The sequence below is a fragment of the Nansenia antarctica genome (genome assembly GCF_963989245.1).
Source record: "Nansenia antarctica genome assembly, contig: SUPER_8_unloc_1, whole genome shotgun sequence".
NCBI lineage: Eukaryota > Metazoa > Chordata > Actinopteri > Argentiniformes > Microstomatidae > Nansenia > Nansenia antarctica.
Genome location: NW_027663471.1, coordinates 1014073 through 1026865, shown reverse-complemented (window position 1 = coordinate 1026865; position 12793 = coordinate 1014073).

The window sequence follows — 12793 nt, the reverse complement described above, 5'->3', positions numbered from 1 at the left end:
AAGCTAAAGAAACGTAAGTCAGTTGTTCTTTCTCTGCCAACCCTAAGATCATGACTGTGTGTAAGTAAATGCTTAGTTAGTGGGATGCTTGTCTGTGACATAGCTCCATTGAAGTTGAAATGATTGAAAACGGTTAGGAGGGTTACAGTTAGTTAGGGTTAGTTCGTTAGGGTTACAGTTTAAGTTAGGGTCTGGATAAGAGGTTAAAGTCCCACTTTGCAGCTACCATTTAGGCTACACATGCATTATCTGTTGCGTGAGACATTTTATTCAGCAGAAGTCTCCGCGTTTATAGTCAACCAAAGTAGTTTGTTCATTCACAGACAGAAAAACAACACGACCACATCGCACTCAGTTTGGCCTTGAGAAGAACCGTTTAATTATGCGCATTGACACTTGACACTTGTATGTCACACTCAGGCACTTTATGATAATGTCAAGATAGTAGCATTAACATGGCTTTGTCTATAAACTCAATTTGTTTGCCTTACAGGACGCTGGACATTGTACCTGAAATGTAAGGTACCTGAAATGTAACGTATGACTGGTAACGTATGACTGGTAACGTATGACTCATCATCGTTTTTCCATTACCATTATTGATATGCTTGGGATAATGCACTAGAACAGTGTTTCGGAACAGTGTTTTTTCCACATAACACAAACATAACCCATCCCCCCCACCCCACCAAATCCCAAGTGGTGCATCCCAGGATAGAGGGCATAAATAAATACAAATAAATAAATAATAATAATAACAGTGGTGATAGGTAATGAAGACAGTAGACAGATATAAATCAGTAAACTAAGAAATAAAGTGCAATTCGTTTCTAAGTGAGGATAAATTAGATGGTCGTGTTGGGCTATGATATCATCTCATCACTCAACATCCAGCACACTTGCATTGTCAGGGAGGGGTTTAGTTTGTTGAAATAAGATATTATTGGGTTCCAGGTGAAATAGAAGCGGTCTTTGGACCCCCTAAGTGTGTATTTAATCTTTTCAAGACTCAAGTGAAGCATAAGTCAGTCATCCATAAGGAGGAATTCGGTGGTTTGGGGGGATTTCCAACAGAGCAAAATCCTCCTAGGAGCCAGTAGAGTAGAGTGGCAAATGCCACGATGTCTTTATGCTCGTTAATAACCTGTTGGTCTGTTGGCGCTGTGCCAGAGGTAGCTGAATAGGCGTTAGGTTGCAGGTTCAGATGTAGTGCCTGTGAGAGGGTCCTGAAAACTGCTGACCAATAATCAAATAACAAGGGACATGACCAAAACAAGTGTGTTAGCGTTGCCTGAGCGTTATGACATCTGCTACAATTCTCATCTATAGGATAGATTCTGGCTAGCCTGGATTTGGAGAGGTGAATTTGATGCAAGACCTTAACTTGGATTACACCTAGTCTAGCACACGATGTGCTCCCGTAACTCTCGTCAGAGCCTCAGTCCAGGAGTCATCGGGTATTACGCCCCCTAGCTCCTCCCATTTCACTTTAATTTTGTCGAGGGAAGTGTCTCTGAGAGATGATATGCTAGAATAGATACTTGAAATGAGGCCTTTTAGATTGGGAGGAATTTGGAGGATATCATCTATAGCAGAAGGTTGTGGTGTATTAGGGAAGTTTGGATCCAAATGTTTAATGAAATGTCGGACCTGGAGGTATCGAAAATAACTTGAGTGGGGAAGGTTGAATTTTTGAGAGAGATGATTAAAGGTAGCCCTCAGTATAGAGATCTTTAAATTTGGAGAGACCGAGTCTTTTCCATAAGGCGAAAGCATTGTCTATTCTGGCAGGGACAAAAAGGTGGTTATTACAGATAGGGGCTAGGCTAGAGAAATCTTTTAAACCAAAGTGGCGTCGAAATGTATTAACAACAGATAGAGGGAGTTTGGAGGTAATCAAGGCGGAGAGGGATGTTGAAAGACATGACTCATTTTCTACTTCGCACCAAGACGGCTGTGGTGAATGGACCCAGTATATGATTGTCTGAATATTGGCAGCCCAGTGATAATAAAGCAAATTTGGTAGGCCCATTCCGCCCTGGGACCGATGTCGCTGTAGAAGTCTTTTCTGTATTCTAGGGACTTTACCCCCCCCAAATGAAAGATGATATGGACTTATCAATGGACAAAAAGAAGGACTTTGGGAGAAATATAGGGAGACATTGAAAAAGGTAGAGGAACGTTCGGGGTAGAACGTTCATCTTAATACAGTTGATCTTCCCTGCCAGTGATACATTAATGGACCTCCATTTCTGTAAATCATCTTTTAATTTATTAACGAGGGGCGTGAAGTTTTTTTGATGGAGTTTAGAGAAGAACCGTGTAATATTAATTCCCAAATACTTGAAGCCAGATTCAGACAAATGGAAGGGCAAGTCACATTGTGGGATTGCGAGAGCTAGGTTGTTAATAACTGGAAAACATTCGCTCTTAGTGAGGTTGATCTTATATCCCGAAAAGCTACCAAATCTATGCAGCATCTGAACTATATGGGAAATGCATTGCACCGGGTCAGATACATGCAACAGTAAGTCGTCGGCATATAAGAACAGTGTTTCTTACTGTAAATCTATTTGCAGTATTATGTCAAGTTATCATTTTCCCTTTTTTGCCTTACAGGGAGCCGGTTAAAAAAACTGTTGAGGGTAGTGAAATGTAAGGTCTTTTTACTATTCCTCTTACTGAAGGACAGGTAACGTATGACTGGTAACATATGACTGGTAACGTATGACTCATCCAGTTTCTCATTACCATTATGCTTGGGATGATGCACTAGAACAGTGTTTCTTACTGTAAATCTAATAAAAAAACACATGTCCATTAAACTCATCTGTTTTGCAGGCAGTATACGGGTATCAGTATAAGGCATACGGGAGGAAATGCCAAGCAATGTAAGTTTCTACATAACCCTACTATCATCATCTACATAACCCTACTATCATCATCTACATAACCCTACTATCATCATCTACATAACCCTACTATCATCATCTACATAACCCTACTATCATCATCTACATAACCCTACTATCATCATCTACATAACCCTACTATCATCATCTACATAACCCTACTATCATCATCTACATAACCCTTCTTTGTTGGTCTAGAAAGTCTGTGACAATAATGCATCATTGTGTACTATTCCGTTTACTACTTGGCACATAACAGCAAGCCATGTTGTAATGATGACCAGCTCAGTGGCCTTGCGGTTAGAGTGTCCGCCCTGAGATTGGGAGGTTGAGGTTCGAGCTTTAAGATCCCCGGCCGAGTCATACCAAAGACAAAAAAAATGGTCCCTGCTTGGCACTCAGCCAACTCAGGGTTGGATTGGGGGGATGGGGGGGTAAGAACCTGCGACATGTCCACGGGGTGTACTTGTACATCAAGCCGCCTCACACGACGGGAACAGGAGATCCTTGGGTCCTGCCCTAAGGGCCATTACGCTCCAGAACCATCAGTTCTCTCTTTCTCCAGGAGAGATCATCACCCTCCCGGGCCTCCCTAGAGCTCTACTGGGAGCAGGAGTGGAAGAGCCCTCTGGGAGAGGACTTCAATTTGCTGGAGGAAATGCTGCCAGAGCTGGCCTCAAGGGGGATCTTCTTCCCATCCCACATGGTCACAGAGGAGAGGGAGACCGTGAGTAATTGCCTACATGTAGTTTGTTAAAGGCTGTATTCCTGTCAAATGGATAACGGAATGCAATTGTTTTGTGTGATTGATTGGTGAATATTATTTGTATTTACTTTACACTATTGTGTGTTTTATTGATTACTATTCACTAGTGATGGCGAGATGAAGCTTCTTGAACTGTTGAAGCTTTCCATCAAATTGCGTCACACTTGGACCGAAGCTTCATGTTGCTTCATTTGCTCTACTGCGCCATCAAGTGGACAATAAATGTATAGCAGGCAGAGTGATAATGACACCGTGGATTTGGTGTGTGAAGCTTTGAATTGAATAAATGTGCTTGTGTTACTAGGAACAACAACATTTTATTCATTTTTATTTAAAAATAACAATTTCCCCACAGTGCTGGGCTTCAGGCGGTTTCTTTTTTTTTAGACGATTTCACCTGCTTTTGAAAATATCCTTTCACAGGGCACAGATGAAGCTGGGATACATAGATAATTAACGGCAAGTTTATACAAATTAGGATACACATGTTTGTGTTCTTCCCAATACTGTAGGGGGTTCTGCATCCTTTCGATGTTTGGTTCAGCCAGGTAGGTATGGACCTCCACTGTTGCATCTGCAGTTACATTTTGGGTCCTCGCCTGCAGGACTGTGGTGTCTAAACGACGCCACAGTTTGTTACCTAAAACAGACAAACAGGCTGTCAGTGTCAGTGAATATATACAATAAGACAATTAGAATGTATCCAGTATACATTACCTTGAGTCACAGGCTGCGAAGCTTCTGATATGGGGGGTTGTGATGACGAGGAGGAGGAGGAGGAGCCAAATCCGAGCCACTTCCCGAATCGTACGTCATCAACACACGCCTCGGTACGCGCTTCACAAAAATCTGCCTCTGTTACTCGATACACGCTCCGAAGCGTCGGCTTCATCTCGCCATCACTACTATTCACCACTGTGTCTTATATGAGGTTGGCTGGACATCTCTCGCAGCCCGCCGAGATTATCACTGGTATCAATTTATATTTAAGGGGATTTCAGGCAAACTCCCCCCCTATATCACTTCCCTGTTGGTCTGGAATGTTTCTTCCTATCAAACACGCTCCAGCGAGTGGTTGGTTTGTACGGTCCCTCAAATGTCTACTAAGCTGGGTAGGACAGCCTACGCTTATGATGCTGCTAATAGTTGGAACTCTATTCAGAATTCTCTGAAACTGGTCACTCTCCCATCACTCAATGATTTTAAGAACTTGGTTTTTCCCCTCTGTGTTACTTCTTGTAACTGTTTTTAAATTATGTTGTACATTTCTTAGTCATGTTTTTTGTTTGTTTTATATTTTGGTTTGATTTCTATTCTGTTTATGACTTGTATTGTTGGTTCTCTTTTGTTCACTCGTTGCTGCGGTAAATGAGGGCAACCTCAGTAACTTACGAGTTTAAATAAAGGTTTGAATGAATGAATAACATAATTATAATTGAATTTTGGATTGCTGTGGGCAATGCAGTCAGATAATGTCATTTTGACATTACTCTCTCACCTGGAAAAAAAAACATGTCCAACTATACTATACAAAACAGACATTTCAAATGCTTCATTCCACTGTCCATGTACTGTAAATATGCCATTATGGTATTACCAATGAAGCCCAATTCTAGCAGAATAAGAAAGTTCTGTTCGATAAAAATAAAATAAAAAAATTCTTATCATGTGTAGGCCCCTTAATTTCCACCTCATTTACATTTACATTTACATTTTTGGCATTTAGCAGACGCCTTATTCCAAAGCGACTTACAATCAATACATTTGAATACTAAGCATGTGAATCAGCAGACCTCACTGCTATGTTTAGCCAACTTGTGGATAGTGTACATAGCCTTTATTTATGTAAACCAGCTCCTTTCCCTTCTTGTTTTTTTTCTTTTTTTTTTTCTTTCCTAGCACCAGGGGAGCCACCCCTCCCAAATTTCGTTGTTTGGTACCTGTACTATAGCAATGACAATAAAGACCATTCATTCATTCATTGAATGCCAACATGGCCATTTAGAAGTCTGTCCATCACCACAACACATAGCTAGCTAGTAGCCAGGGCCGTTTGGGAGATATGCGAGGCCCTGTGCGAAGTCAGATTTGCGAGGCCTTTTATAATGATGTAGGCTACTATTATAACCGCGCGACACGCACGCACCGATATATTGCAAGAAATGCGCTCACATGCTGTGCTGATAGACAATAGAATATCTACTTATTTAGATAGTTTACAACCATGTTTGTTTCATTTCAAACCTGTTATACTCGTAAAGGATTAGGATTTAGGATAAAGCAGTCATCATACCCAACATTAAATACGCACAAGCCATTATTGACATGAATAGAGATGTTACTCACCACCATGTAGGCCTATCCTTTATGTTGAAAAGCTTACAGCAAAAGCAAAAAGACATGTCCCGTTTTTGAGAGTTTTTTTCCCCATTTGGTAGTTTTCTGAGAAATAAAGTTTCACTAAAGTTTCTGTTCTCATTATTTTTAGGATAACTAAATCCAGGTTTCATCTTTGGGGGACCTCTTCTAATGATCACATCTGTAACTGTAGAGTCCATATGTACTGGCCAATTACTATGCATTTTGTACGTTTGCACTAAGCAGTCACTATGCACAACAAGTGTCAACGCGCGCCCAAAATTCACGTAAGGTGTCATAGGGGGAAATTACTTTTTTTACAGGGCTCTCAAGTTTTGAACAGAGTTCAGAGTGAGATTTTGGCGGCGGCGGGGGGGACGGGGGTCTGATCTGATAAATGACATCAATTTGTTAAAAGAAAAAAAAAAACACACACACACAGTCTCAGCGTCAAAGGATATGGTCTTCTCCCACGTCGACCAGTCTGTAGCCACTTCGAGATGTGAATGATCAATTCAAATAATCTGTCCTCTTCTGTGTAGCGAGCATCTGAATCAATTGCTCCAGTCAGCCCGTGTCGTTGGAATCAGAACGTTGTTTGTTGTAGCGGGAATATCAAAATGTTACCCGGATACAGCAAAGCTATTATTTTCTGATTGGCTATTCGGTAGCTATATATTTTTATTTGATTAGCTGGTGCGTGGCCTTCTGAACTCTAGGGGAACCAGAGGGAACTCACTTGATTCTCTACCTGTTCTATTAAAAAATAGCGGCGCAACTTGGTGGGCGTTACCCTGGTAATTTCTCTGCGTGAGAAATACAAGGTGTGGCGTGTGAACGGGTTGAAATGCGTGTGTCTCACGCCCAATGCGTGTATATATTGAAATAAAACCCAAGTATGGGGTATGAAAGGCAATTTGTGGGTTCTAGAGATGGCGCTGCCACCACCTTTTTTTACCGGGTTGGTCCGGGAAACATGTCACATGGATGAGAATTCAGGAAGCACACCAGGGTTTGGTAATAGAAAAATACAACGTTCTTTATTTAACAATACTGTATATATAAAATTCATGTGACATAGCTGTTTGGGACAGGGCATAGACCTGAATGGTTCGGGCAAACTCACCCGCAACTAGCCCCGCCCACCTGGAGCCAAAAAAGGGTATGTTGTTTAATAAGAGAAATCAAAAGTCAGACCCGCGTATAGCGATCACAACACTCAAACACCGGCCTGCCACACCAGCCTTAAACACAACACAGCAAACAAAAATGAGAACACTACCACTGTTCATTACATACAACTGACACAGCAAAGCAAAACAAAAGGGGAACACTGCCACTGTTCCTTTAAATGAAGTGACACGGCTCACGCTGCCCACACAAAAATACAAGACCCCCAATAGCCTACCAGTGTGGGCTGGCGTTGCGCGCAGAATGCTCTAACCTAAAGGCCTACACAATTATTATGACACTATATAAAATACAAAAGATATAATACAGATACAATGGATTATTTAGCGGATTTAAAATACTTAACTCGCCGAAGCGATGCGACCCCCCCCTGGGGGATCGGAGCGGAGACACCGCCGTGGGTTGGGATTAGTATCGGGGGAACCCGTTTGATTGCGTGGTGCCTGTCTGGAGCGCTCCGTCTGCAGCAGGAGACTCCAGCAGCCAATGTGAGAGAGCGGCCTGCACGATTAATTTCCCGTCCCTAACTTCACCCAGCAAGCTGCTGGGACTAATCTATTAGTGACTCGTTCCTCCACCTCGCTACCTATCTTCGGCGACGGCGACCCCTAATAGGACGCGATCGACTCCCGCCCCCCAAAGATAGTGCACAGGTAAACGTTTTGAAAAGCTACGTCTTGTGTTGATAACGTCTGTCAACGGACCTCCGGCCGCTCCCCTCAACCACGCTCAACTCGTGCCAGGTGCATCTCGTCAGGTTCATCGTCTTGTAATCAGGGTTCATTGTTCATCCCCCAATAGAAACTCTGGTCCACCACAATATTAAGCCTGTTTTCGTCGATAACAGAGCTAACTCACTGTAGCTATAGTAACATCATCACCATAGAAACCAGCCAGGCTGTGCTAGCTAGCCTAGTTAGCTTCTCAACACTTGGCTAGAACAGTTTGGGAAAAAGGTTTTATCTGACAGACTTTAATGGTCAGTCTTACCTGTAACTGCCTCCATCGTTAACACCGTCGTGTAGTATAACAGTTTAAAACGTTCAAAGTAACATATAAACATGTAAAACTATATGAATATAGAATTGAACTGAAGTAATTTATGTTGTGTGTGTCTTTAATCCCCTCGGTGAAACTGTCATATCGGCTCGCGCTGGCGCAGCGCAAAGCCCGCCAAACAGGGTTGCCAGATGGGATTGACATATTCCTGCCTAACCACAGTGTAAAAACCACTAAATCCATAAAAATAAAAAAAAGCCCAAAACCTTAGATTATCAGAAAAACTCTAATTACTATTGGGCAGGTGCCCAAATGCTTTCTCCCCCCCCCCCCCCCCCAGCCCAGTGTGATCAAAAGTAGCCCCATTACATGGTAACCCGCCCCACCTGGCAACCTTGGTCTCGCGGTCTATCGCGAGATTGTGTTACTGTAGAGCAGACCTGTTACAGACCCTTGTACTTTCCTGACGTAAAAAATAAAAAGCTAGCTACACAATTACGTTACTCTGAGGTACTAACCCTAACCCTAACCCTAACACAATTACATTACTCTGAGGTACTTTTACTAGAGCTCCAAGTACGACATTCAGCTCTATGTCAATACAACCCAACTTGTGTCCTCAATACGTTTATTAAAGCCGCTAGCAGATGTGGACAAATTAAGCTAGCTAGCTATACTTACCCATAATTGATGATTGTCGTAAGAGAATATAGGTCCTGATTCAAAAATTCCCGCTATGAACGTCTCTATTAATAACCGCGCGCTCCTCGCGCTCGGTGGAGCGGGTAGAACGTGACGTTGCGTAGAACGTGACGTTGCGTACGTAGGTGGAGCCATATAAATGCAGGGCTCTCAAGTTTTGAAGTTTTGAAGTTTTTCAGAGTGAGATTTTGGCGGAGGTGGGGGGGGGGGGGGGGGGGTTTGATCTGATAAGTGACATCAATTCACACAAACTCTAGGGGAACCAGAGGGAACTCACTTGATTCTCTACCTGTTCTATTTTTTAAAAATAGCGGTGCAACTTGGTGGGCGCCCCTGGTAATTTCTCTGCGTGAGAAATACAAGGTGTGGCGTGTGAGCGTGTGAACGGGTTGAAATGCGTGTGTCTCACGCCCAATGTGTGAGACTTGAGAGCCCTGTTTTTATATAAGGACTGTTGCTAAGAATCTCCCTGTCCTCACAGTCTACAGGTATGCTAGATTTTAGATATATGATTGACTATGAGTATCACATGTGTGAAAATTTAGAAATGTATTAAAGGCAAAAATAATAATATGGTCCCTTGCCTGGCGCTTTGGAGGGCCTCACCAGCCAGGGTACACATTATTATTATTATTATTTTTTTTTTTTACCCTGCCTCACGCGAGGCCCTCCAAAGCGCGAGGCTCTGTGCCACCGCCCCAGCTAGCCCCCCCTAAAAGCGGCCCTGCTAGTAGCTACATAGCTAGCTAACGTTACTCTCGCTGCTATGTTATGATTAGCTAAATTGATGCTAACGTAGCATGCGAGCGACGAGCTAGATAACGTACAGTAGATGCGAGCACCACAATGACAATAGGCTACCGTAGCTAGCCAGCTACATAGCTAACATTACTAACACCAGAAGACAAGACATACAAACTGTGGTGAGCTACATTGCTTGTGTAACATTAGCTAGTAGCTATCCATTTTTCACTCATACACGGACGGAAAAGTGAACAGAAATACAACGATGACTTGCGGTGCTATCTTGCGGCTGTCTTCGCAAAGAGCTCCAGGATGCTTTCGCTTGAGGTGCTCGTTCATTGCAGATGTACTGCTGTGATAGGTCATTTCATTTCTGCACAGTTTACTTCTAATCCATTTGTTCAATTTGTTTACAGAAATAAATCCTCCTTACATTGTAAAAAACCGGAAGTCGGAAGTCCTCAGGAAGTCCTCACACACACACACATTTACTGCTATACAACCGGATATTCACGGCGCAATTTTTTGCGACCCGGCCAGAAATAGGAGACAGCCAATTGGAGCGCTGCTACAGCTCACGTGTAAGCGAAAAGTATTTGTCCTGGCATAGACTTGCAATCGACCGGCGCCCCGCGTCCTCCCCCTATGTATTTTAACAGTGAATTTTACACACACACACAGATAAAATGTTTATTGTATTGGAGGATTTTTAATGAATGCTGATAGGCGCCGACAGAATATCAGCCGCATTTTGTGAATAAACAATGTAAATTTAAAAAAAATATATATACAAATCGCAACTAGGAAGTGAAGGTGGGGGCGGCGCCCCAGCGCCCTCTATCGGCCAGCCGCCACTGCTTCTTACCCATGTTAGGCTGCAAAGCAAGAGGGGATTTCATCTTTTGAAAGAGATGAGTGATTTTAAAAGCTTGATGTGATCCATCAAAGGCTATCCTGGTTATCAATAAAACAGTTACATTTTTCATGTAAAACTTTGGTGACACCTAATGTTAGTTAGGCCTTATAGGCTATGTCCTAGGTGGAAAGTTTACACTGCCTAATAATACCTCCATCCGAAATGTTGTGTAGATAAGACCCATCATTATCGTTTCATACGTTTGTTTTGGTCAACTTTCTTTTACTGGCCGTTTGTTGCTAAGCAACGATCGTGGATAATTAATTATGGTTTCCCTCTGCTTCGGATGCAAACGCCGCGAATCGGTGCATCATCTGGGTGATGAGCTCGAGGCCTCAGACTGTAACATACTGTGTGTTGTCTCACTACACCACACTAACACACTGATGTGATTCGCTTTCTGTATCCGTCGTGTCCCAACGGAGTTGCCGTAGGTCGCGTCCAGCAACCAGAAATAAACAACATGTCTTACAGTCAGGGCTGCCAAGTCTCACGCAATCACCGTGAGACACACGCATTTCAACCAGTTCTCACGCTCTCACGCCGCATCTCTATTTCTCACGGCAAGAAATAACAATTTGTTTTACCGGACATGAGTTTCGTGGCATCTTTCTGCACGCGCGTTAACTTGAGTCTGCAGTCGAAGCGGCAGGCGAGCGCTGATGGAAGAACCTGTGTTCACGCGAGCTGCAAGAACGTAGTAAGCAGTGTTGCCAGATTGGGCTACTTTTGGTACTGGACGGGTGGATTCGGCAGTTTTTAGACCGGTTGGGCTGGACATTGTCAATTCCGTCTGGCAACCGTGGTAGCAAAATATGTGCATACATTACAACATCGTATCTGGTAGCCTACTGGACTGGGTTGCACCAATTTGGCGTAAGTCATTACTAAATGCATTTGTTTCTCTACTGTAACATAACCAGGTACATTAATAATAATTGTTAAAGGAGCATAGTCTACTACTTGCTACTGACGGATTGTCCGGTTGACGCGCCGTGCGTCCTAGTTTGATGTGTTGCTGTTGGTTATATACGATCCGTAGTCGTTGGTTTGCTGCATAATAAACATTTATTGTGTTACTATGTGCCATCAATGGCTTAATCACTGGTACAAACAATAACAATAACAAACTTAGCGCCCTTGCGGTCAAACCTATTTGCCCTTCCGGGGTCAACACCTGACGACAACAACAACAACAAATGTGCTACCTGATATACCTGCCTCAGGTATTGTGACAGCGCCACCCCATGCCCACACAGTGAATTACAACACGTATCACAGGACCATATCTGGCTCCTACAATAGTAATAATAAATAGTAATTGCAATTTACAATACAACAATTGGGGGTCCCTCAAAAAAAATGTGGCCGCGCTACGCGCGCACAAGATCAACCACCAAGGCCTCATTCTGACCCAGGAAAAACCCTGGTATGTAGCCTACTGTATAACATGATAGCCATCTATGAGCAATGCACTGTATATAAGATGATGACCACGGGTCTTTCTGCTGCTGACCAAGGGGCTGAGTCCTGTTGATGGGGCCCAATTTTCTTTTAGAGTCTGTAGGCTACTGTATTTGTTCATTAAGATTTCATAAATATGATATATTGTCTGAATTGTTGTCTTGTTTTATAAAATGTTAATTATTTTCATTTCTTGTGCTGGTTTATTATGAACAACATGTAAAATTGCAGGAAACTAGCACAAATAATTGGGTGGGAGAGAGGGGCCGCTGCCGCCAAAACGTGCACAGTTTTGGGTCGCTCCACCGCCAAAAAATCTCACTCCAAACTTTTGGTGAAACTTGGCAGCCCTGCTTACAGTTAAGTCGTGTCCGTGTCTGTCAAGTACATTACACAGACTTTTCTATCTGGTATTCTTATCATATCTATCATATCATATCTGTTGCGTTCACTAGGATGACAAATGGGAGCTTACCTGGTCTTGAAGTAAAAGGTAGGCCTGTAAGGGGTTCACTTTCCAAGCCCCGATATTCACAGTGTGGGAGGGGCTTCTTGGATATAGGAAACTACCTTGTGTTTGAAAACATTATGTCGACAAGAGGTACTGTGTACGAGGTTAGGTTATCGTGTTGGTCGCATTGTTTAATGTTGTTTAAAGTCCGATCGTGTTGCGCTGGGGTTATATCCGTAACGTTGACAACAGTCGACGTTGTCAAGCGGTTCCTACTTCCGCTGTGCATT